Raw genomic sequence first — 13,610 nt, 5'->3', positions numbered from 1 at the left:
GTGAAGTGTGCCATGCCTTCAGAGCACTGCATCTGGTATAGGCAAGTCAATCCTACAGGTAGCCTTAAAGTCCTAAGGAAGGGTGAACTATACCCATGTGTGGGCATATCTGCATGAGTAGATGTGTCCCTGTGAAAACAAGTTCCCTCTTAGATACCACAAGTACACAGTGAAGCCATACAGAGTACATGGGCTGGACACTCATGATTACAGGTTCCCCAGCTACATGATCGCTTCACTGTACCCTCTACATCTCATATGCCAGTGTTGGATTTGTTAATAATGGCACCCAGAGAGCACCTTAGAGTCAGCCAGCCAACCTAGACAAGTTTCTGACCTCCTGAGGTGAAAGTTGATGGACAGAATGTAGAACAATGTCATACATTCACCCCAGTACAAGGATCTGGGCCTAAATCCATCGTTTTTTTGCACTCCACACCACCCTGGGTTAGACACTGGCTATATGCAAATCAGCTCTGACCCTGTGCCTCATGGGAACAGTCCAGTCCGAACTACCAAGCCATGTCTTTCCCAGACCGGAATCAAGCATCCAAGGACCGGTTTCTGGCTATCAGCCTTCATCAGCCTGGATAGCTTGACTCCAGTGGTGTGGAGAGCCTGGGACTCACGTCTGAGCATACCCAGCCCACTCAAGGTGAAAGTTGCAAAAAAAACACAGTTGATGGACAGAATGTAGAACAATGTCATACATTCACCCCAGTACAAGGATCTGGGCCTAAATCCATTGTTTTTTTGCACTCCATACCACCCTGGCTTAGACACTGGCTATATGCAAATCAGCTCTGACCCTGTGCCTCATGGGAACAGTCCAGTCCGAACTACCAAGCCATGTCTTTCCCAGACCGGAATCAAGCATCCAAGGACCGGTTTCTAGTTATCAGCCTTCATCAGCCTCGATAGCTTGACTCCAGTGGTGTGGAGAGCCTGGGACTCACGTCTGAGCATACCCAGCCCACTCGGGGTGAAAGTTGCAAAAAAAACACAGTTGATGGACAGAATGTAGAACAATGTCATACATTCACCCCAGTACAAGGATCTGGGCCTAAATCCATCGTTTTTTTGCACCCCACACCACCCTGGGTTAGACACTGGCTATATGCAAATCAGCTCTGACCCTGTGCCTCATGGGAACAGTCCAGTCCGAACTACCAAGCCATGTCTTTCCCAGACCGGAATCAAGCATCCAAGGACCGGTTTCTGGCTATCAGCCTTCATCAGCCTGGATAGCTTGACTCCAGTGGTGTGGAGAGCCTGGGACTCACGTCTGAGCATACCCAGCCCACTCGGGGTGAAAGTTGCAAACCAAACACAGTTGATGGACAGAATGTAGAACAATGTCATACATTCACCCCAGTACAAGGATCTGGGCCTAAATCCATCGTTTTTTTGCACTCCATACCACCCTGAGGTGAAAGCCATCTCAAAGCCTGCTCTGAGCGGAGGTGTTTATGCCTCCTTCATGCAGAAACTGCATTCCAGGGCGGGAAGCTTCAAAGGCCCTGCTGCCTTTGTTATGCAACCCAGGCCTCTCCAGACAGCAGAGATGCCAACCCCCTTGACATGACTGCACTTTTTGGTACCAAGACAGGCGGGAAAATGAGTAAGATTAGGAGGTGTGCCCACACCAAGACAGCACAACCCCTAATGTGAACTAGCTGAAGTGGACAGAACCTTTTCAAATACTTCCATCTTGTTTCGGACGGTATTAGACTAATAGTATCAGGGTTATATCCATTTCTCACAGGAAGTGGCCACTGGGCTACTACCTGCCAATCCCTGTAACACCCCTAAATTAAGCATTTAGGTGGCACCCCTGAACCCAAGAAATCAGATTGACGGATCAAGAGGAGAAGGACAAATGAAAAGTCACTGCCTGGCGTACTGAGAACTTTTGGCGCCAAACCCTGCCTACACGCACCTCTCTCCACAATTGCAAGAGAGTGACACGTCCTGCAATCAGGAGAACTACCAAAGCCTTGGGTAGCCTGCCAGCACTTCGAAAATTGCCTTCAATCTCCCTTGGAGTAGAGTAGCTACTCCCCTGCACTCCGCAGGCACCAACAAGCACAGTCGGGTCCCATCGCCTTGCAGCTCCCCGGCCCGACCAACGCCACAGGGGACCAGGAGAAGGTACTCATCTTCTAGAAGGTCAGATTTGTTTCCCCACCGAGTGTGAAGACACCAGGACTGAGCAGAGCAGTGCAGCACCAATTCCTGGGGCACCGGACAGCCTGCACCAAATACCAACAGTGAGAGTTCAGTTGGGATTCTTCCTGCACCATGGCCAAGCAGCCATCAAGGGACATCAGCACCACTGAAACCCACATTGTGAGTGGCCCAGCTGTCCTGATTTTGCCCCTGCCAGCCGTTTCTCCCTAACCACAAGGAACATCTTTGAGCATTTAGCCCAGCCGCCCAAACCACTCTGCACCCGAGCCACCCAGAGAAGACCCGGCTGTGCCCCTTGCTTCAAGACCCCTTATGACCTGAGCCCCCATTTGGGAACTCTCTGACTTGTCCCCAAGTCCCCCTGTGCAGCCTGTTTCCAGATGGCCCCCCTTCACCGTAGCCCACCCAGCAACCACCTCACCAGCACCCTGCTCCAGGTGAAACCAGGACAGCTGCCAAAGAACTTCTGGTAGTAGTTTGGACCTTGGCCCACTACAACTCGAAACCCAGAAGGTGAACCCCTGACTGTACTTACCTTTATACATTTAGGACATCCTCCCATAGGCATTGTGCGTAAAGGCGTACAGGTTTTTTAAGATGTATTTACTTGTAAAAATTGTAATTATTATAGTCCTGAAGATGGTTTTGAAAATCGAATAAGAAGACCGAAACGTCGACTACCAAGTTAATCTCTGCAGTTTCGATTGATTTTCCACTTATCCTCTCTATTATTTGAATTGGAGTATTAGGCTTACATCAATTTTGATTGGACTTGTGTTATTCAAATGTTCATTAGGATAATTTGTTGATTCCTTTGTTCATTTGTTACAATGATTGATTCTTTATGATCTGTACCCTTGATTTTACTTTATGTATCAAGATATAAAGATAAAGCTTCCTTGAATAAGAAAACTTCCCCGTGTTGTTGTTAAATCCTTTTTAATATACACATTTGTCAGTGAATTAACGACTTGGCAATTTGTTGTAGTTTTTAAGAATAATTGTTCAGACTCCAAATTAAGCTGGACCAGACAAACAATGAGATATATCTATGAAGTCTGAGCTCTGATAAGATAAACGAATAAAACCCTTGCACGTTTGTAGAATAGCCACTTCTGGTCATAGTAGTTGGATCATTAAGCTCCCCATGTGTGGTGTTAAATCCAGGAGATCCATTTCATCTCCGAGACCCATCAAGCTATTTGGCTACCCTCTACAGCTGTGCTGCCAGGCAGTACAGCTCAAAATCAGTTGGCAAACATCTCAGGACCAAGAGTGACACCCTGTGGTGACCCAGTCCCATATCAATTCCCTGAGCAGGACATCCAGTTGCCTGAACCATACTAAAGTCACCCTAAACTGGAGGCTTTGTGCATATATAGAACAGGAAAGGAAGCATCATAATTTTGGAGACTGATAGTCGGGCCATAAAGGGATCTCCATAAAGCGGCAAAGAATTTGAGAGAGCGAACTGCTCTGCCCAGATTACCCTCTCATAAGTCATCTAGGGTGCGGTATATCTGAACACCCAGCTATTTAAAGGTTGTGGGTGCCCAAGCAAGTCCTAGGGGAAGGGCAGATGGTTGGTGTACCTGTGGCACACGGAGGAATGGGGGGCAGGTTTTGCTTCTGTTGACCGGTAGGCCCGAGAGCACCCCAAACTCTTCCAGGCATCGGATTGCATCTGGAGATCCAACAGGGCCATCAGACAGATACGGGAGGAGGTCTTCTGTATAAAGCAAGATGATGTGTTCATGTCATCTATCATTATGCCCCTGCCACCACCTTCCTGATGAAATAACTCCACTAGGGATTCGATGGCTAAGGCGAATAGAAGAGGAGATGCGGGCAACCCTGTCTCGTACCCCGAAACATTTCTCATACGTGTCTGAAATCGCACTACCGGTCTTAACGCATGATGCTAGCCTGGCACAGAGAGGTGTGACCCATTTAATCCAGGCCTCCCCCACTCCCATATTACACATTGTTTTCGCCAAGAAGTCCCACCGTATAAAACCATAGGCCTTCTCGAGGTCTACTGGTATTCCCCCTAAAAGTTCTTGTACCGTTGGTTGGAAAAGAACATGATACAGTCTCCTGAGGTTACGGAGGTGCTACCGTTTCGTATGGAACCGTTTTGATCCTTATGGATCAGGGCCAGCATACATCGGAGCAATCCTTAAGCCAGCACTTTACTCGGGACGATAAAGTTCATGTTTAGCATGGATAGTGGCTGGAAAGTAGACATAGGTGCACCCGAAAGCTTGATTTTGGGGAGGGGTATCACAGTAGCACACCTTGTGGAGTCAGGCAGGTGACTAACTCGCATGGACTTCGCATAGAGCGATTCCAATTTCACGGGCCAGTTGTCCAATAAATGTAGCGTAAAACTCTGCTTGGAGTTCGTCGGGGCCCAGGGTCTTGCCAGTGGCCATTTCCTTAATGGCATCTTATCTCTTGCATTGTGACTGGGTCTCTAAGGGCCTCCCTTTCCTTGGGCAGCAGCATTAGGAGCGGGAAACAGTCCAGGAAGTCATCTTGTGAGCCTTCTGAAAGTGCCTCTTGACAGTGATACAGCTTCTCATAGTATGTTCTAAACTCTTCATTGATTGCCCCTGGGAGTAAGTAAGTGTCCCAGCAGCAGACTGGAGGTGTGTAATGGGTGTACCTCGCAGTTTCGGGCAAATGAGCCGTGCTACGAGCCTCCCTGATTTACCCTCTTCTTCATATACCCTGACTACATATTTTTAGTAGTCATGGCATCATAGGCGTTCCTGGATGACACTGTAGCGTTCCTTTACCATTACAAGCCCCTGATGTGTGGCGGGGTCTGTCCCCAAATCATTATCTAGAGTTTGAAGAGTAGCATCTAATGTTTTCAGCTCACTATTCAGCTCCTTATATAACTCCACTGACTCCTCATGTGACCATTGAACACTTCCTTGAAGGCCTCCCATTTTACAAGGCTAGAGGATGCAGAGTTCTGGCTATTATCCAATTATTCTGTAAAGGATGTGTGTAGGAATTTCCAGTAACAAGTATATTCAAGTGCAAATGCCAGTGGTTGGAGTTGCCACATTGGTATCACTGGTCTGTCATCTATCAGTTGGGACCCCATAAGTCGAGGGGGGTGGTCTGAAATGGTGCGACTGAGGTATTTAGTAAAGGTTGCATATTAACTCAGCCACTCTGAGCACACAAATCAGTCTAGTCTAGTGTGTATGGCAGATATATGAAAGTGATCCTGCTCTGCGTCATGTTAGGTGTGCCACACAATTATCAATTCCCAGTGCTGTACACATTCCGGAAACCTACTGCTGTTCTGTGTGCTTGAGCTCCAGGCAGAGAGGGGGGATAGAGTGGTCCAGGAGCATTTCTGTGATGTAGCTGAAATCGCCCCCCCCAGGAGTGAGTTACCTCCTGTCAGACATCCTAGGTGTGCCGGTAAGGAGTGGAGGAACATCAGTTGGTATTGGTTAGGCACAAAGATGGCCCTACTTCTATCCATGTCAGGTGTGTCTCCTGTAGAATGGAGATGTTTACCCCCGAGTCGACATTATCTTTGCATGTTGTGTCATTTAGATGCTGACCTCATCCTACCGATATTACAGGTCATGCAAACAGGCCCCGGTTCTGTGAGAGCCAATAAGTCAATGTAGTCGGCAGTCCCAGACCTCTGCCCAGCAACCAACCCCAGGGCCTTCCTCCCCCACCCTAACAAGTAACATGTACCCCGAGACAAACAATAACAAGTGCCCCAAATTATAACCCCCAAATCCAAGGATGGGTCAGCAACAGCTGACTGCCCAAACACATGATTAGTTATAAAAAGAGTCATAAGCAAAGCTCCGCAAGACTCCAAGGAGGGATCAAGTGGTGTGGGGTAGGCAGAACCAGTCCGGCACCAGGCTTTCCACTCCAGTCTGTGAACAGTACACTCACCGGGGACAATTTGTGGCATCTCCTGAGGTATGTGAGAAGTTTTCATTCTAGTCCTTTGAGGAGCCCAATTCAGGCATCCACCTTACTTTCCACATGCAGTAATGTGACATGACTAGTGGACATTTTTATTTTGGAGGGGGACCGATGGTGCTTGCAGGCGACTTTTGCACTGCACCGGTTGCAGCAGATTGCCTGCCGAGAGGCCAAAGGACAGCATGGCAAGGTATGCACTAACCTCTAAGTTAGATTAGATAATCAACTGATTGTGGGGTCATGCCAGAGAGAACCTCTCCTTCCAAAACTGATCCCATCGACTCCGATGCTGCCGACTGCCCCTTCGATGGGGAGACCAACTCCGAAGCGGACACTGATTGCACTGTGATTTCCGTTGTCACCTGGAGAGCCGCCACTCGCTCCAGTGCCGGTTGGGTGGTGGCTGGCTTTGTTCGGGCACCTCTGCTTCTTGACCTATGGGGTATTTTTCAGGGTTTCCACTTGGTGTCGTCTTTCAGCCAGCGAGGGCCTGGCGGGGTCATTCCCATTTTGTATGCATCTAGCCAGTCCCATTCTGTTTGGGGATCATCACAGAAATGGGATGTGCCATCCAACAGAATGTTTAGTTTTGGCTGGAAACATCAGGGAGTACTGAAGGCCTTCCTTGCTTAGTGCTCTGTTCATCTCCAGGAAGGAGGTCCTCTTAGACTGTACTGCAGCAGTATAGACTGGGAACAGCGTGACCTTCTCGTTTATAATGTTATATGGGCCCGTTATTCTGGCCCCTTGCAGAAGGATGTCTGTCTCTGAAAAAGAGCAGTTTGGCCACCTCTGGGTAAGAAGGTCTGTCAGGTGCTGCGGGGCTGTCACCCTATGTGCACATTCCAAAGCGAAGAAGGGTGTCAGGAGGTTTAGGCTACTTCAGTCAGCATTCAGCGCTCAAGATAGAATACCATTCCATATCCTCCGGGAGATCCACTATGTGGATAATGCTTCACCTGTTCCAGCTTTCTGCGTCCTCAGCATGATTTACTAGCTTGCGTACTCTGACCGTGAGGACTGTTACTTGCCATGACAACACCATTTATTCAGGGCGCATTTCATACACCCCATTCTCCACTACCTTCACTCTGTCTGCCAATTTCTGGTGGTCGGCTCTCAATAGTCTGAGTCCCACAGATACAGTAACCAGTATCCAGTTGGAGTGTGTTGGATTTAGTGTCTGCTATGGCTGCCAATATTTTATCTAACTTGGTCTGCAGGGGAGGCGCCAGCCCGCCCGGGGACTGGGTTGTCTAGTCCTCAGCTTCCCCATGTCCATAAGGGGTACAGATTGTCATTCTGGGGGAAGCAGCAATGGGCAGGAGCAGCCTGGCCAGGTGCTTGTGTAATGTGTCCAGGAGCAAAGGCCTTCTGCTCCCAGGGAGGCCAGGGAAGAGAACCGATAGGTGCTCGGATTTATTGAGCCTGGCTCAGGAAGCCCCCGTGGCCCTGTCTGCTGCTTCTGCACTCCTGACCGGAGACAGGATGTCCCAGAGGCCCCACTGCATGTATGGGGCACCCTGGCCGCTCGCAACCCTCCCTTCAGTTTGTTGGTCTGTCCTACACCTCTCAGGTCCCGCAGAGTGGGGGGCTCACGGGGTCAGCATCTCATTCGCCCTTGTTCGGCAAGGCAGCCCCCTTCGCTGGATGGAGAGTGTTGAAGTCAGGATTACTCTGGGATGCCTGGTCATGTGCAAGCAACGGGTGGGGGCCATTGGAAGTTTCTCTGCACTCCTTCACAGACACTGCTGACGGTTGGCCATTTGTTTTACTTGGGCTTCCCTATGTTTTTAAGGGGGGGGGAAGGTGCACCAAATTAGAGGCTTAAAATGTGTCTGCCAAGAGTAGTCCCCCAGCCTTTTGCTTACTCCCACTATGCGGACCATAATTCGATACTCCAATCTCCGTTTGGTGGTCAATGACAAATATCGGGTGTGAAGAGAAACTTAAAAGCGCTCATGTAAAAATTCACACTATAGATTGAAACCAGAAGTACCCAAGAAATATCCTGCTGTGCATCCAGAAGAGGAGAGTCTACACCCAATCTTCCTAATCACTCAATCACAGATTGATCAAACAAATTGACAATTTCTGAAGCACAAGCCAAATTATTCACAAAATGATAGTACAATAATATCAGAGGAAAATACATTTTCGTAATTTCCAAGTTTCTGGGCTTGTTCAGTTCTTTTATTAGGTTCCCTCTTTTCGCAATCTTCCACTCCCTTATGCCAACGCATTTCGTCGTATCTGGGTGTGAACCCACGACTTCGTCAGGGCTGGAAGTAATACATACAGTCGCATTATAGTATCAATGATTCAAATTTCATCCAAATTCAAAGATTACCCAACAACACCCTAGTGCACAAGGGGACTAGTTCCAAGTATTATCATTTTGTGAATAATTTGGCTTGTAAATCTATAGTGTGAATTTTTACATGAGCGCGCCTAAATTTCTCTTCACACCCGGAATTTGTTATTGAGGCAGGCAGCTCTGTAGACACTTGTATTAATCAAGATATTAACAATAAGTGATAATTTGTATCGAGACAGGATGGCGGCTGAGTTATTTGATAATTTGTGCAAGGGGAGTACTTTAACTGAGGCTGTTAAAAGAGGTAATCTACCACAGAATGAAGAACTTCGGGAGAAATGTGTTAGATTAGAAAAACTTAAGCGTGCAGAAATGTCCAATTGGTGGGATGGCACCACTTTAAAACAGTATGTTAAATTAAACAGGATTCCTAGAGGTCTTCGCTCACAGATCATCCCAACATACGATTATTTAGACAAAGATCTTTTAAACATTTGGGAAAAAGAACTGACATCTAGTTCTATGAAATTAATGGATATTCTGATTGAGAATGCAGAGAGGAAAGTTACAAAATTCCAAACTGAAATAACACAGCTTGAGTCTGAGATCGAAGCACTTACCATGCCAGAACCAAAAGCCAAGAATTACGAAATTTTGAAGAAAGTCTTATCTAACCATCAGAATGAAAAAAGCAAAGAAAGGCCTGAAAATTGAAACGGGATGAGGTGGACTATAATAACGGCAGGGTATTTACCTTCTCGAGCAAATATGACTATCTGGTGCAAATTGATAAACCTAAACAAACATCTGCACCAGTTTCGGCTAGCTCTAGTAATACTTCATTAAGTTCAATACAACCAGTGATAGTGAAATAGAAGGAGGACCAGGAACACTAGCCAAGCAATTACACCCTTTAGACAACTCTTCCTTCATGCTAGAAGTAAATCACATCAAGCGGGGGAACAGAGATCAGATAAAAAAAACAGACAGTACAATAAAACAAGATGTGGGAAGAGGGGCGGAAACGGTAGGAGACAACACAAGGATGAAAACACGTTCTTGGAACAAGAAACAATAAGGACGGACATAGGGAACGAGCTGGAAGTGGTGAATCTTTCTGATTGTATACCGACTGAGTCAATGATTACTTTGTTAAAGAAAGGCTTAGGTTTTTGCCCAGAATCAATAGGTGACCTTTGTACTTCTGAAATTGATCTGTTTAAGTTCATTAGGCGCTTAAAGCTAAAGAAATACTTTGCTTTGAACCCTACATCTAATAAAGTCAATGCAACAGTACTATTGGACACATTCTCAAGTAGTTTGACTATTAGTGATATTCAAGATACTGTGAATTTACTATCAATTACAGAACTAGAGGAGGACCCGGTCACAACAGGGAAGGTAATGGAGGGTTTAGATATCAGACCAGATCTCTCCTTATCAAGTGGTCTTAAAACTAACTCTCGCTGGTCTCCCAACCTTATCCGTGGGAATAATGTTGAGATTTTTCATAAGTTGGTTATTGATGACTTAGACAGAAGTATTAAGAAGAAGGTTCTTACCAAATACCCTTTAAGAGATAACTTGACTGGACAAGAAAGACAGGCTTTGAGAGTATTAAAGGATAACCCCAATCTCACAATTAGAAAAGCAGATACGGGTGGTAACATAGTGGTTATGAATACTAATGACTAGGAAGAGGAAATGTATTCACAATTGAATGATAATCAATGCTATGAGAAGGTATCTCATAACCCTATGTTCCCCCTTATAGCAACCATCAATGGATACTTAAAGACATGGCATGACAAGTGTCTGATAGATGATGACGAATTCTTATATCTTAAAGTGACTCGACCAAGATTCCCATGTCTTTACACTTTGCCGAAAATTCACAAAGGGCTCCCATTTCCACCAGGGAGGCCCATCATATCAAGTATTGGAGGACCTAAAGAACATTTATCACAATTTGTTGATTTTTTTTGCAACCTATAGTGATAAATTTACCATCATACATTAAAGATACGACACATATTCTTAATATACTAGGGGACATTACAAGGGACCCGGGAATGATCTTGGTGACCCTCGATGTGGTGTCCTTATACACCAGTATTCGCAACGAATTGGGACTTAAGGCACTCTTTCATTTCTTATCTAAAAGACCAGCGAGTCAATGGGAACATACCCAAATGATTCTAGCTATGACAGAATTAATACGGACTAAGAACTTTTTTCTTTTCAATGATAAATGGTTTAGCCAAACCCAAGGCGTCGCTATGGGTTTGAAGTTTTCTCCTGCCTATGCGAATATTTTTATGGGCTGGCTAGAGGAATTTATGATTTGGGGCACATCAGGAAATAGATGGAATGAACATATCCTTTATTAGGGGCGTTTTATTGATGATTGCCTCATGATATGGACAGGGACAGAAAACCTTTTAAATGAATTAATTGAATACCTAAACCTTAACGATATGAATGTCAGATTCACTACATACTCCAGTACCAACAGTGTGGTGTTTGTAGATGTGGAATTAAACATTAAGGATGGACATATTCAGAGGAAGTTGTTTCGGAAACCTACTGCCTGTAATTCTTTGTTACACGCTTATAGTGCACACCCTAAGCACCAGATTAGAGTCATTCCATGCGGGGAAATGCTTAGGGCTAGACGAAATTGTAGTGATGACATACATTTTCTTACGTGTATTAAGGATATGGAAAAACTTTTATCCATAGAGGATACCCCCACCATGATATTGTGGCAGCTAGGGAGAGGGTTATCAAGACTAAAAGATGTTCGACCGTAAAACCTAAGCATACTAACAAACAAGAGTCCGGTCAGATCAGGCTGATTACAGACTACACATATTTGAGTACTACACTATGGAAAAGCCTTAACAGACATTGGCACATTTTGCAGGCTGATAGAACCTTGCAAGAATTTTTAACGGAAAGGCCTCAGATTACATTTAGGAAGGGGAGAACATTGGGTAATTTACTAAGCCCCAGTTACCCTACTGTACCATCAACGACATCATGGTTATCTGAGATATCAAAGTTTTTTTTTTTTAATGTGGACACTGGGATGTGTAGGTTTGCTGAACATAAGATCAAACAATTTAAAGATAGTACGGGTAAAACATATACCATCAAAGACAATATAACAAGTGGCACGAAATATGTAATCTATATTATTGAATGCAAATGTTCCAAGAAGTATGTGGGAAGTACTATTAGGGCATTAAAGGATCGTGTGGGAGAACATATGCGAGCAATTAAACAAAATGACTGTAGCTATCCCATCACAGAACATGTGCATACGTGCATTGATCAAGGCCCCACAAAAACTTTCAAATTCTATGGTATAGAGAATATTAAGCACGATCCACGTGGTGGCGATAGGGAGCTGAAACTGCGGAGGCATGAAGCACGTTGGATTATGCGCTTGCGAGTAGTTGAGGAGGGGCTTAATTATGACCAGGAACTGCAATATCTTTTAGGAGACTGAGAAGTTTTGGCGTGTAGTGCTATATATAGATTTATTCGTAAGCATTCTGGATCAATAGAGTTGTTTTTGAATAATGATGATCGATATTGATGGAGCATGAGACCTCCTATCAGGTAACTATTATTAGATATTATAGATTCCACTTTACATTGCTTGAATTAAACCTGGATATTCATTTTGATTATATGATTATTTACACTGTGTATTTTCAATCATTTACTCATTGGATTGGGAGCTGACCACCATATAACACAAATTCGGTCACTCCACGATGGCGCCACCTTTGAGGGTAGGTTTAAGTCACCTCCTCTCTGTCTAAGAACCATTCTTAATCTCGACTAGGAACAAGACTTGTGTTTGACCGCCCTGACTCTGGCAGCATCGGTCGCTCCCTGCGCTCCCTCTACAGCTGGTATCGTAGCGCCTTGCTTCTTTGCCTATCTGCTGCTGGAATCGTAGCGCCTTGCTTCTCTGTTGATTCGCAGCATAGCGCTTTACATGCCTGCAATTTAATTTGGTGCCTGATTTGTATCTGCTGCTTACTCGTGCACATCCACTTCTGTAGCGCTCATCAGCTGGTGCGCAGTGAGTGGCAAGAGGAGCTTTCGCCCCATTGTGACGACGCTTCTGCCCACATTTAGCCTGTTTTACTTAAGAAACTCACCCTGGTTTCACTTTTGCTCTGCTGCCGCCATTTGGTGATTGTGCCTCGTCCCAGCCCGTAGCTCCATCCTGCTCCCGCCTCCCAGCTGACCCTCCCTCCCACGGACACAACAGGAAGAAACCGGCTGACCCAGCGCTGTGACCGCCCTGACTCTGGCAGCATCGGTCGCTCCCTGCGCTCCCTCTACAGCTGGTATCGTAGCGCCTTGCTTCTTTGCCTATCTGCTGCTGGAATCGTAGCGCCTTGCTTCTCTGTTGATTCGCAGCATAGCGCTTTACATGCCTGCAATTTAATTTGGTGCCTGATTTGTATCTGCTGCGTACTCGTGCACATCCACTTCTGTAGCGCTCATCAGCTGGTGCGCAGTGAGTGGCAAGAGGAGCTTTCATCCCATTGTGACGACGCTTCTGCCCACATTTAGCCTGTTTTACTTAAGAAACTCACCCTGGTTTCACTTTTGCTCTGCTGCCGCCACTTGGTGATTGTGCCTCGTCCCAGCCCGTAGCTCCACCCCGCTCCCGCCTCCCAGCTGACCCTCCCTCGCTCCGCCCCCTCCACTATCCACGCGTTCACGCGCAGCGGTCGCGCACCATGCGCACCGAAGGTGCGCCAAAGGTAAGCCCGTCTACGCCCGTCCGCGCCTGGACCGCGCCCAGCGCCAGAACCCCTGGCCCCCGCATACCTCACACATCCCGCATAACGTATGACGCCGCCACCCTCCTAGCCCTGAACACCGGACGCACATCTCAATGCTACGAAGCTATCCCGGGACGTACCCACGGTCCTTTCGCCTGCCACTCCTGCAAATTTACCAGCATCAAGACCCATACCACATTTACCAACCCTAAACACAACTCCGACTCTAACCACCTGAAGTGCATCTTGCTTAACACCCGCTCGATCCACAGACACGCCACCGAACTCTGGGATCTACTCGACACTACTTCACC

At 46.4% G+C, this 13,610-nt stretch overlaps 1 protein-coding gene across 5 annotated transcripts in view; it reads right to left on the bottom strand.

The window, feature by feature from the left end:
- The window catches only part of LOC144762305 (exportin-5-like), a 2,106,094-nt gene that overhangs the window by 1,023,822 nt on the left and 1,068,662 nt on the right, over positions 1 to 13,610 (bottom strand). The window lies entirely within an intron of this gene.

Source organism: Lissotriton helveticus, chromosome 6 (assembly GCF_964261635.1).
Source record: "Lissotriton helveticus chromosome 6, aLisHel1.1, whole genome shotgun sequence".
Taxonomy (NCBI): Eukaryota; Metazoa; Chordata; class Amphibia; order Caudata; family Salamandridae; genus Lissotriton; species Lissotriton helveticus.
The sequence above is the reverse complement of the archived record's forward strand: the minus strand, read 5'-3'. Positions and strand labels throughout refer to the sequence as shown.